Genomic DNA, 14,331 nt, shown 5'->3' on the forward strand with positions numbered 1-14,331 from the left:
AGGTTGCTCTGATAGTGGCCTTCAGCTCTTCTGCATTGTTGGGTCTGGCGTATCGCATCTTCCTCTTCACAATACCCCATAGATTTTCTATAGGGTTAAGGTCAGGCCAGTTTGCTGGCCAATTAAGAACAGGGACACCATGGTCCTTAAACCAGGTACTGGTAGCTTTGGCACTGTGTGCAGGTGCCAAGTCCTGTTGGAAAATGAAATCTGCATCTCCATAAAGTTGGTCAGCAGCAGGAAGCATGAAGTGCTCTAAAACTTCCTGGTAGACGGCTGCGTTGACCTTGGACCTCAGAAAACACAGTGGACCAACACCAGCAGATGACATGGCACCCCAAACCATCACTGACTGTGGAAACTTTACACTGGTCTTCAAGCAACGTGGATTCTGTGCCTCTCCTCTCTTCCTCCAGACTCTGGGACCTTGATTTCCAAAGGAAATGCAAAATTTACTTTCATCAGAGAACATTACTTTGGACCACTCAGTAGCAGTCCAGTCCTTTTTGTCTTTAGCCCAGGCGAGACGCTTCTGACGCTGTGTCTTGTTCAAGAGTGGCTCGACACAAGGAATGCGACAGCTGAAACCCATGTCTTGCATACGTCTGTGCGTGGTGGCTGTGGCAGAGTGGTCCACCAGTTGTAAATTGGTTAAATGACTTCTGGGGTTTGAAAAAAAAGATCAATCAGGAACTTCAGTGCTATTGCCACACATTTCCATGGTTTAACCTCCCTCATGTCAAGTTTCGGCAGTCTCTGCAGGCTGAAGGACAGCTTCACCTCAGCACCACTCCTCACTCTATCAAACTACTTATTTCATTGTCATAACTTGTCACGCTGGTAAAACTTCTTTCAACATTCCATTTTGGTGGAATACAGCAGTTCCTTCTTTGACAGGACAAAAGAAGGCCGTGTGCAATAATACAGAGCCAAAAACAATAACTTGAGTTTAGATTGGAAATTCTCTATCTGGTGATTTGTGTTTGTCACACATCAACATTTCTGAAGTATTTATAGTGTATGAGTCACATGGTTAGCCTCCATTCCAATATAAAGGCCTTAATAGATGTTGACTGTCACATGAGGTGACAGCTTTACAGTATCACCTATGAACTAGACAGAAGTGGAAGACACCAACATAGTTTTAAAACAAACAACTGAGAAACTACAGATAGAGAAAGGGATATTATAACTTTTCATTTTGGGTAAGTACAGTTTAAAGAATTTTTTTTCTTTTTTTGCATGTATTCATTGTGTATTGTATGTATGCATTTCTATTTCTTTGTAAATTATGTGTAATTCATGTATATTACCACATACCTAAAGTGATAATAAGTGATTGCCACATGAAGTCATTAGTATATTTTCAAAATATTATATATGTAAAAATACTGTATTTTTATATAATGCTTTAACAGTTACATTTTATGATACTAGAGGTTCTCTGATATTGTAGTTTATTCCCTAATTACAAGTGCTACTTAAGTATTTTCCCATCTCTATTATCATGGCACATCCGCCTTTGTTTTTATAGCTTGGTGGAATAAAGCACTGGTTTAGGTACAAACACACCAGCATCCTATAATTAAATTCAGATGAACAAAAGTATAATAATTTATGAAATATCAATATGTAATGTGAGTGTTTAGGTTTGTTGAAGATCAGTTTCCTCACTCAGCACACCTGCACGTTCAAGTACTCTGCTTTTTGAAGTAGTACATGTTGACATGTGTATTCTATCAGTTCTAGCTAATTTGATGGAGAATTGGAGTCTAAAGACTCAAGAAATTGATGGAATATGGGAAGCAAAATATTTGACAGCAAGATAGACACAGGTGGAATTTGTCAGAAAGGTTTCAGTTTAAGCACTAAATTCTGAGCACTTTACATAATTTCATTTTGTTTTTGTATTGCATTGGCTTTAGGAGACTGAAATTAGGTGTTGTGTTGGGAATTCTTTTCAACAAATACATAATTGCCACTCCCCATTTACTAGAATTTGAAACAGTGCTGGTAATCTTTTGGTCCAGAGTACAGCCACATTTTCTCAGTGTGGTTATTTTATTATGGTATTTTTTCAGAACTAGACATTAATGAAAATGTAATGTATACAATGTAATAAAACATAGATGAGTTTCAAAGGAGTAAAAGTAGCATTTTATCAACGCTGTTTAAAAGTGTAAAATATATTTGGTGTCGAAATTGCATTTTCTTTTAAATAATCTACTTCATTTAAAATACAAATGGACAGAGATACAGAGAACAAACAAAATCATATAAATGTCTGCATATTGTAAATATTATCCACTTGACATGTTGTAATACGCTGTATTCTCCAATTCCAACATTAACATTATAGTGAAAGCAGATGTTATAGTAGCTAGCAACTGTAGTGCAAAACGTTATCACATGCTCTTTCTTTTTCGGAGTAAGTTACTGTATTGTTTGATTTTATAGATTCAAGTGAAAACAAGATGGGCACCAGATGGATCATATCAGTTGTCCTGATTCTAATGGGTAAGCTGAGTGATTTTAAACCCTTTCTCTCTTTCTACAAAATATTAGAAAACGTGTGGGTGTAATGATAGCCAGCTAGGTTTTGCAGTGAGTAAGCCTCACTCCCTGACGCTGTAAGAGATGACTTAACGTGATGCATGCAGAAGTGGATCCTGTGGGCTGGGGGCAGAGAGCGGACAGATTGATGAAATCAGGGCTCCAAAACTCTGACTGGCAAGCAGCGTCTTTGCAATTGGGCTTAGATCATAGATTAGAGTACAAGCAAAAAACACAGGCAGTCAGTACAGTCAAAAAGCTGGATCAAAAAACTCCTACAATCTAGAAAATAGATTGGTACCACTGTGGGTTAAATTGACGATCTGGTGCTGACGGGAAGTTGAGCGGTAGCTTTATTGAAGAGGTTGATAAAAGGGATGAGCTTCAGGTGTTGAACGCTACAGAAGCTCAGCTGGAGCGCCCTGCCTATGACCACACAAACTCTCACACACACATTAGACCGACGATGACTGACAGGAACGATAAGGAAAGGGACAGAGGAAACACAAGGACTGAGGAGGTGCCAGATCACGGCACTGCTACCTGAAAAGAGTGTCCTGCCTTAAACAGTAACTTCATAATTTTGATCGTATGCTCCTCATCTAATAACTATCCATTCTATTAGTTTTTGTATGCTGATAGATCTTTACATGATACAGACAGCCCTCCCTCAAATGTGAAACTAAGTCCTTGTCACCATCATAATTTTTACTGTGTGTGTGTGTGTGTGTGCGTGCACTCGGGAATACTAAAGAAGACCATGGTCTCTGTGTGAACTGATAATTCTGTAGAAATCTGTAGAGTATGAAACTGCGTGAGTGTAATGTTTTAATATATGTAACGTTTTGTTAAACGTTTTTTAGTAATCAATTGAGAGGACACTTTTTTCACTTGAACCCCTCTCCCACAAAATGTTTGTGCACGTCTCTGTCAACGGCCAAATCTTGTTGGCAGCGTATTGACTGCATTTGTAAGTAACTTTAAAGTGTCATTGTTGTATTTCTCTATTTAGTCTATTGGACTCTTCTATTATTTGTAAAAGGATTGAGAGGTAAAGGTGCAACTGCAGATTGGGGCTGGGGAAGAGAGGTAATAATACAAGACAAATAAGAGTGTTACATTTATGGGGGAAACAAATCACAAATCTAAGGATTTGAATATTCTTCGACATTATAGTTATAAATTTTATAAAAATCTAAAAATGTGTTTTTTGTCAAGGAACCACTTCACTTTGCTAGGTTAGATGATATGATGTGGTGTGATATAATGTTTATTGTGCACTACAGCAACAGCAGGAACAACGGTACCTGCTTCGACATCAACCACTGTGTCAACACAGACACCTGCTACTTCAACAAAGACACCTGCTCCAACAACAAAAACAACTGCAGCAACAACAGTGTCAAAAACCACGACACCTGCTCCAACAACTGCAAAAACAACACGTGCTCCGACAACAATTGCAAAAACAACAACCCGTGCTCCGACAACAATTGCAAAAACAACAACCCGTGCTCCGACAACAATTGCAAAAACAACAACCCGAGCTCCAACAACTGCAAAAAAAACAACCCGTGCTCCGACAACTACAAAAAAAACAACACGTGCTCCGACAAAAACTACAAAAAAAACAACACGTGCTCCGACAACTACAAAAAAAACAACACGTGCTCCGACAACAACAGCAAAAACAACAACACGTGCTCCGACAACTGCAAAAACAACAACACGTGCTCCGACAACTGCAAAAACAACGCGTGCTCCAACAACGACACCTGCTCCAACAACTGAGTCAAAAACGACACCTGATCCAACAACTGAAGAAACAACGATACCTGATCCAACAACTGAAGCAACAACGACACCTGATCCAACAACTGAAGCAACAACGACACCTGATCCAACAACTGAGTCAACAACGACACCTGATCCAACAACTGAAGAAACAACGATACCTGATCCCACAACTGAAGCAACAACGATACCTGATCCAACAACTGAAGCAACAACGACACCTGATCCAACAACTGAAGAAACAACACCTGCTCCAACAACTGAGGCAACAACAACACCTGCCCCGACAACTGAAGAAACGACACCTGCTCCAACAACTGAGGCAACCACGACACCTGCTCCAACAACTGAAGCAACCACGACACCTGCTCCAACAACGACACCTGATCCAACAACTGAGTCAACAACGACACCTGATCCAACAACTGAAGAAACAACGACACCTGATCCAACAACTGAAGCAACAACGATACCTGATCCAAGAACTGAAGCAACAACGACACCTGATCCAACAACTGAAGAAACAACACCTACTCCAACAACTGAGGCAACAACAACACCTGCCCCGACAACTGAAGAAACGACACCTGCTCCAACAACTGAAGCAACAACATCTGCTCCAACAACAGAGTCAACAACGACACCTGATCCAACAACTGAAGCAACAACGATACCTCCTCCAACAACTGAAGCAACGACACCTCCTCCAACAACTGAAGCAACAACAACACCTGATCCAACAACTGAAGCAACAACAACACCTGATCCAACAACTGAAGCAACAACAACACCTGCTCCAACAACTGAGGCAACAACAACACCTGCCCCGACAACTGAAGCAACAACGACACCTGCTCCAACAACTGAAGCAACAACGACACCTGCTCCAACAACTGAGGCAACAACAACACCTGCCCCGACAACTGAAGAAACGACACCTGCTCCGACAACTGAAGCAACAACATCTGCTCCAACAACGGAGTCAACAACGACACCTGATCCAACAACTGAAGCAACAACGACACCTGCTCCAACAACTGAGGCAACAACAACACCTGCCCCGACAACTGAAGCAACGACACCTCCTCCGACAACTGAAGCAACGACACCTCCTCCAACAACTGAAGCAACAACGACACCTGATCCAACAACTGAAGCAACAACGACACCTGCTCCAACAACTGAGGCAACAACAACACCTGCCCCGACAACTGAAGAAACGACACCTGCTCCGACAACTGAAGCAACAACATCTGCTCCAACAACGGAGTCAACAACGACACCTGATCCAACAACTGAAGCAACAACGATACCTCCTCCAACAACTGAAGCAACCACGACACCTGCTCCAACAACTGAAGCAACAACGACACCTGCTCCAACAACTGAGGCAACAACAACACCTGCCCCGACAACTGAAGAAACGACACCTGCTCCGACAACTGAAGCAACAACACCTGCCCCAACAACTGAAGCAACAACAACACCTGCCCCAACAACTGAGGCAACCACGACACCTGCTCCAACAACTGAAGCAACCACGACACCTGCTCCAACAACGACACCTGCTCCAACAACTGAAGCAACAACGACACCTGCTCCAACAACTGAGGCAACAACAACACCTGCCCCGACAACTGAAGAAACGACACCTGCTCCGACAACTGAAGCAACAACACCTGCCCCAACAACTGAAGCAACAACAACACCTGCCCCAACAACTGAGGCAACCACGACACCTGCTCCAACAACTGAAGCAACCACGACACCTGCTCCAACAACGACACCTGATCCAACAACTGAAGAAACAACACCTGCCCCGACAACAACTGAAGCAACAACGACACCCGCTCTAACAACTGAAGAAACAACACCTGCTTCAACAACTGAGGCAACAACGACACCTGCTCCACAAACTGAGGCAACAACGACACCTGCTCCAACAACTGAAGCAACCACGACACCTGCTCCGACAACTGAAGCAACCACGACACCTGCTCCAACAACTGAAGCAACAACGATACCTCCTCCAACAACTGAAGCAACCACGACACCTGCTCCAACAACTGAAGCAACAACGACACCTGCTCCAACAACTGAGGCAACAACAACACCTGCCCCGACAACTGAAGAAACGACACCTGCTCCAACAACTGAAGCAACAACACCTGCTCCAACAACTGAAGCAACAACACCTGCCCCAACAACTGAAGCAACCATGACACCTGCTCCAACAACTGAGGCAACCACGACATCTGCTCCAACTGAAGCAACCACGACACCTGCTCCAACAACGACACCTGATCCAACAACTGAGGCAACAACGACACCTGCCCCGACAACTGAAGCAACAACGATACCTCCTCCAACAACTGAAGCAACAACGACACCTGATCCGACAACTGAAGCAACAACACCTGCTCCAACAACTGAGTCAACAACGACACCTGATCCAACAACTGAAGCAACAACGACACCTGCTCCGACAACTGAAGCAACAACGAAACCTGCTCCGACAACTGAGGCAACAACGACACCTGCCCCGACAACTGAAGCAACAACGACACCTGCTCCAACAACTGAAGCAACAACGACACCTGCTCCAACAACTGAGGAAACAACGACACCTGCCCCGACAACAACTGAAGCAACAACAACATCTGCTCCAACAACTGAGGAAACAACGACACCTCCTCCAACAATTGAGGCAACAACAAAACCTGCTCCAACAACTAAAGGAACCACCACCATGGTGATGTTCAGATCTGTTCAAAGCACATTTACAAGTGACTTGAACAATCAATCATCTGCAGCATTTAGAGATCGAGTTTCAATGATAAAGACACAGGTAAGTCAAACCCTTAGAATAAAATCTTCTGTTACAATTACTGAACTTTTTCAACAGAGCTCAAGCCCCCATTCAGAGAACTGAAAGGTTATGGTAACAATTTAAAATACAGCTAATACTCATTTTACTTTATTTTTGTATCTTTCTAGGTTTGTATATTTCTAGGTGTTAATTTTTTTCAAATGTTTTTTTCCAGTAAGTAACCAGTATTTACAAAAATGGTATAATTTACTCTATTGTTCCCTATAGTCTTGTTTCTAAGTAAGTTGTTTATTAAAACTTCATTCAGACAGCAGAATTAGATTAGAGCTAAGTTTCATAAAGTATCAATAACCTTCAAAAATAAGCATTAAGGCATGCTTAACTTCAATACTTGTACAGTATACAATAAAACATACAGTACGAAGAATTGAAACACAGCTAGTGAATGGTCAATTCCCCAAGCAGAAATTCGCCACATAGAAAGGAATCGCATACCAGTTGAAAAAATGTGCACACTGCCCAGAAATACACGTGAAGACACTTAATGTTACTGCAAAAAATTTATAGGTCATCTATTATTTTTTTTATCCTGTGGTGGTTCTCATCATTATTTTTCCTCTTGTCTGTCGATCTCCTGGACACAGTTAGATTTCTGCACTAAAGAAAGTACAGAAAACAAAATAAAAAGAAAAAACTGTAAAATAAGGAAATATAATGATAAACTGGAATATTTGCATTTCCTGATGAAAATACAGGTACATAAGTGCTGCTGCTGCTGCAGAATAATAATAGTAATTATTACATGAAATAAAGAGCGAAGATAACTAAACTACACCTCCAGCTCACTGTACAACTTAGGCAAACATATGTGAAACGTGTTTAAGTACGATTTGTTTTCTGTTTCTGCAGCTTGAACCTGTGTTCCACATGGCTTTCCCTTCCTCCTTCTTGTCCTTGGACGTGTTGTCATTCAGGTAATTTGTTAAGACTTATCATGTTAAATTTTAAGAGTAGTGACCAAAATGTGATATTTCAAAAATATTTTGTTTCTCCATCTGCAGAAATGGATCAGTCATCAATGATGTAAACCTTCTCTTTGCAAGCACATCTGTTCCTAATAATTTTGAGATTGGGAGGGTTTTGATCAATGATAGTTTAAACGTCACTGGCTTCGACATTGAAAGTAGCTCAATCAAAGTGAATGGCACCCTACATTCTGATCTACCTGCTCCAACAACTGAGGCAACAACACCCGCCCCGACAACTGAAGCAACAACGACACCCTCCCCGACAACCGAAGCAACAACGACACCTGCTCCAACAACTGAGGCAACAACACCTGCCCCGACAACAACTGAGGCAACAACGACACCTGCCCCGACAACAACTGAGGCAACCACACCCGCCCCGACAACCGAAGCAACAACGACACCCTCCCCGACAACCGAAGCAACAACGACACCTGCTCCAACAACTGAGGCAACAACGACACCTGCTCCAACAACTGAGGCAACAACGACACCCGCTCCAACAACTGAGGCAACAACACCCGCCCCGACAACCGAAGCAACAACGACAACCGAAGCAACAACGACACCTGCTCCAACAACTGAGGCAACAACGACACCTGCTCCAACAACTGAGGCAACAACACCTGCCCCGACAACAACTGAGGCAACAACACCTGCCCCGACAACAACTGAGGCAACAACACCTGCCCCGACAACTGAAGCAACCACAACACCCGCTCCAGCAACTGAAGCAACGACACCTGCTCCGACAACTGAAGCAACCACGACACCTGCTCCAACAACTGAGGCAACAACGATACCTCCTCCAACAACTGAGGCAACAACGACACCTGCTCCAACAACTGAAGCAACAACGACACCTGCTCCAACAACTGAGGCAACAACGACACCTGCTCCAACAACTGAGGCACCAACACCTGCCCCGACAACAACTGAGGCAACAACACCTACCCCGACAACAACTGAAGCAACGACACCTGCTCCGACAACTGAGGCAACAACGACACCTGCCCCGACAACAGAGGCAACAACGACACCTGCCCCGACAACAACTGAAGCAACAATGACACCTGCTCCGACAACTGAGGCAACAACGACACCTGCAACAACGACACCTGCTCCAACAACTGAATCAACAACGACACCTGCCCCGACAACAACTGAGGCAACAACACCTGCCCTGACAACAACTGAAGCAACAACGACACCCGCTCCAACAACTGAGGCAACAACGACACCCGCTCCAACAACTGAGACAACAACACCCGCTCCAACAACCGAAGCAACAACGACACCTGCCCCAACAACTGAGGCAACAACACCTGCCCCGACAACAACTGAGGCAACAACGACACCCGCTCCAACAACTGAGGCAACAACACCTACCCCGACAACAACTGAAGCAACGACACCTGCTCCGACAACTGAGGCAACAACGACACCTGCCCCGACAACAGAGGCAACAACGACACCTGCCCCGACAACAACTGAAGCAACAATGACACCTGCTCCGACAACTGAGGCAACAACGACACCTGCAACAACGACACCTGCTCCAACAACTGAATCAACAACGACACCTGCCCCGACAACAACTGAGGCAACAACACCTGCCCTGACAACAACTGAAGCAACAACGACACCCGCTCCAACAACTGAGGCAACAACGACACCCGCTCCAACAACTGAGACAACAACACCCGCTCCAACAACCGAAGCAACAACGACACCTGCCCCAACAACTGAGGCAACAACACCTGCCCCGACAACAACTGAGGCAACAACACCTGCCCCGACAACAACTGAAGCAACAACAACACCCGCTCCAACAACTGAGGCAACAACGACACCCGCTCCAACAACTGAGGCAACAACACCCGCTCCAACAACCGAAGCAACAACGACACCTGCCCCAACAACTGAGGCAACAACGACACCTGCCCCGACAACAACTGAGGCAACAACGACACCTGCCCCGACAACAACTGAAGCAACAATGACACCTGCTCCGACAATTGAGGCAACAACGACACCTGCAACAACGACACCTTCTCCGACAACTGAGGCAACAACGACACCTGCAACAACGACACCTGCTCCAACAACTGAATCAACATCGACACCTGCCCCGACAACAACTGAGGCAACAACACCTGCCCTGACAACAACTGAAGCAACAACGACACCCGCTCCAACAACTGAGGCAACAACACCCGCTCCAACAACCGAAGCAACAACGACACCTGCCCCAACAACTGAGGCAACAACACCTGCCCCGACAACAACTGAGGAAACAACGACACCTGCCCCGACAACCGAAACGACACCTGTCCCGACAACCGAAACAACAACAACACCTGCCCCGACAACTGAGGCAACAACGACACCTGCTCCAACAACTGAAGCAACAACGACACCTGCTCCAACAACCAAAGCAACGACACCTGCCCTGACAACGACAACTGCTGCACCAAACACGACTTTGACTGTTCAACCTATTTACTATGTCTTAATAATTTTGGAAGTTTCTTTTTCAATTGACCTCAATAACCCCAACAGCAGTCTATACAAAGATCTTGAGCATCGAGTTGTAGCTACGGTGAGTAATTTCCCAAATTGAACAAATTAATCGACCGTGAGAATGTTACACATGATTACACACAAATGTTTAGCAGAAGGACACATTTGTTAAGCTGGAAATTAATTTCATGTACATTTTCATTTCAGTCCAATTTAATTTTAAAACAATTGTGCTTGAATGCTACTCAACGGTTTTCAATGTTGCTTTTTCTTGCAGTGTGAGTTCATATACAGACCAAGATTTGTTCAGTTTGACCACTGTTCTATGACAATGTTCAGGTAAATACATTTTCTTATTGTAGTTCATTGGTGTTTTGTATGCAGAGGTATGGTCTTAAAATAGGTATTGTCTAATGGTGATACTGTAATGTTTACATCATCCATAACAAACGGCAACAGAATCATCCCATATTTTTATTTGACATATGGTTTTATGAAACAGGAGTGTCCAAATTCCAGCCAATGGAACTGAAGCAGAGCTGCAGATTGTGTTCAATCAGAAAACTCGCTCTGCAGAACTCCCACAGAACAGTGTCGTTGCTCAAACCTTAGTAGAGGCTGTGAGTAATACCAACAACAGCTTCAATGTGACCATAAATCCCAAGAAAGTCAAAATAATAGGTAAGTAAACACAACACAATGTATTGCTCTAATCAGTATGTAAAACATTTACCTCTTAACCTTCCTGTAAAATTCATGCAAAACGCCTATTCAAGGCATATCCAAAGTAAATTGAATGTAACAATGAATAAAATTAATGTAATGTTAAACCATTTGGAGTATATGAATGGTTCTGGGCTTCTTTGAAAGATAACACTCTGTAGTGTCTAACCCAAAAGTCATGATTGTAAGTGCTACTGGAATTGATTTAAATAAGTTAAATAAATATTATGCTGATGCACAGGAAACTAAGGTATACACAAGATTCATCAAAAAAACTGTGTTCAGTGTTGGACAGTTTAATCCATCTTTCTGTTCAACACTGTGGCATGACAAGCTTTTTTTAAGCTACCTTGTATTCAGCCAGAATATGTGTAATGTAAATAATTTGTTATTAACTTTAAGATTTTTGACATTAGCAACTTCGAACTAGACAAGAAGCTAAAATGTCTACCAAGTCAACTCTTTCTATGGCCTTTATGATCAGTGAAACTGGCACCATTTTATTTTTTTACAAATATAAACAAATCATTTTTGAATTCTTATTAATTTATTCTTTTTTAAATGTTTTACAGCAGGTCCAGTTCCATCTACGACTACCACATCTACAAATGCTGCACCAATCAACGTGAATGGCACCCGTAAGCTATATTGTGTTCTACTTCTTCAAAAATGTCACAACGTTGCACAGCTGTTTTTAAAAGTAATGTTTTGTTTACTTTTTACCGAATTTACAGAATCAAGTGGAGTGAGCCACAAGATCAGTCTCGTTACTGCATCCTGCCTGGTATTGTTGTCATGGATACTATCAAGCCAGCAATAGCATCAGTGCTGATTACCATTTGAATTGCCAGCAGACTATGACTGCCATTACTGGTATGAACAAGGACTTTGTTGTCGGTAAAAATCCAAGATTCATGATGGTCTTTGCTCTTGTATGTAGAATGACACAGCCAACTTTAAGCACCTGGCCCATTGAATCATCACTACAATAACAACCTAAACAAAATAACAATACTGTCTGTTAAGCCCTGGGATGTCAGAAATGGTTGCACTCTTTGACTTTTTATTTAAAATGTAATGTATAAATGCATCTTGCTTCTCTGAGCACTGTGCTATAGCAATATTTAACTTTCAGTACTAATTCTGTTCTTAGGTCATGTTAAACAAGTAAAATCAGCCACACTGGAAAGTAAAATCACCTTCACCATTGTCTGAATGTATTTTATTTTGAAACGTGCCGATTGAGAAATTCAAATGTGAGATGTCTGTGAAGTTAGTTGTCATCAACACAGGTCATTTTACAAGCAAAGATGATTCAAAATGGTGTTTTACTCAGACCTTCAAATTATCTAAACCTTTCTGTAACTTTCAAAAGCATGTGAAATTTATGTTTAGGTTTCATTTAGTGTACATATTGTATTTATGTAATCACGTATACCTATATTCTGTGAGACTATTGTGGTTTGTATAATTTCTATCAGAAACTTTACAATGATCAGAATGCAAATTATTTTGTGAATTTAAATTGACTCTAGTGTGATGTTTTTCATGAGTAAACAGAAAATGTATCAGGGCATGTTTAACCTTGTACAACTCTTATAAAATTGAAACACCTATCATTTTGTGTCTGAAACTTAATTTTGATTAAAGGCGATTGCTTCTTACTCACTAGATTGGTACGAGCAGAAGCAGCAAGTGATTGATGGCTTGATGGCAAAACATGATGGAAAAAGTCACAAAACACACTAGAGACTTCACGATAGAGTAGTTTGGCTGATACAGTTGATAAGTAGATTGCAATCAGGGTGGAGATAGATGGCCTTTCAGTTTTTGGACCCTTCCTCTGAACGCCCTCCCTAGCCACATCCAACAAGCTAACTTTATGCCATCTTTGAAACAAGCCCTCAAAACCCACCTTTTCAAGTCTACATTCCCCAGTTAACTTCGTTCCCTTCTCTCCCGTCAATGTTCTTTTCAACTAATTATTTTTATCTTCCCACTGTGAAGTGCCTTTGAGTATTTAGAAAAGTGCTATATAAATGTAATTTATTATTAATATTATTAACTGTCACAAGCCAGCTCTAAAACTGTGACAAAAAGGAGGTGAGACACAAAAGGCACAAGCATGCTAAAGATATGATTTATTGTAAAAGTTAATAATAATAATAATAATAATCTTTATTTGTAGAGCGCTTTTCAAAAACAAGTGCTTTAACAAGTGTAAAGACAATAATACCCAAGAGACAATAATACAAAAACAATACAAGATAAAAGCATGAAAACATTGAAAAGACTAAAATACATGTTTAAGATAAATATAAAATTAGTAAAATACAATAAAATAAAAGGGATAAAATAAAGTGAAATACGATCGGGAAAGGCTCTCCTATAAAAGTATGTTTTAAGAAGGCACTTAAGAGTTCCCTGACTCAGCGGACCTGATTTCCTTGGGCAGGCTGTTCCAGAGCCTCGGGGCCCTGACAGCAAACGCTCTGTCCCCTTTAGTTTTCAGTCGAGACTCTGGAACAGACAACAGACCTCTGCCCGAGGATCTCAAGGTGCGTGCTGGTGTGTATGGGACTAAAAGGTCAGAAATCTAACAAGGCGAGAGGCCATGAAGAGCTTTAAAAGTGGTCAATAGAATTTTAAAGTCAATTGTAAAACATACTGGGAGCCAGTGTAATGAAGCTAAAATAGGAGTAATGTGGTCATATTTCTTTGTTCTGGTTAAAAGCCTGGCAGCTGAGTTCTGGACAGTCGGGAGTCGATCAATAGATTTTTGGTTTAAACAGGTGAAAAGGCTGTTGCAATAATCCAGGCGTGATGGGATGAAGGCGTGTAAAATGGTCTCGGTGTCCTTAAAAGTTAACATAGATTGAA

The 14,331-nt window shown here is 42.1% G+C and overlaps 2 long non-coding RNA genes across 2 annotated transcripts; both read left to right on the forward strand.

Moving 5' to 3' along the window:
- The first annotated feature begins 1,072 nt into the window (after positions 1-1,072).
- LOC119912220 lies at positions 1,073-4,037 on the forward strand. Its single transcript, XR_005446099.1, has 3 exons — positions 1,073-1,205; positions 2,458-2,517; positions 3,840-4,037. It is a non-coding gene; the product is annotated as an uncharacterized LOC119912220 (long non-coding RNA).
- Positions 4,038-10,398: 6,361 nt separating this feature from the next.
- Positions 10,399-13,067, forward strand: LOC119912217. The gene is made up of 5 exons (XR_005446096.1): positions 10,399-10,807; positions 11,006-11,067; positions 11,231-11,409; positions 12,024-12,089; positions 12,186-13,067. It is a non-coding gene; the product is annotated as an uncharacterized LOC119912217 (long non-coding RNA).
- Positions 13,068-14,331: the final 1,264 nt, after the last annotated feature.

Source organism: Micropterus salmoides, unplaced genomic scaffold (genome assembly GCF_014851395.1).
Source record: "Micropterus salmoides isolate LMB-PRFRI ecotype aquatic unplaced genomic scaffold, ASM1485139v1 Ms_hic_scaffold_2, whole genome shotgun sequence".
NCBI classification, from domain to species: domain Eukaryota; kingdom Metazoa; phylum Chordata; class Actinopteri; order Centrarchiformes; family Centrarchidae; genus Micropterus; species Micropterus salmoides.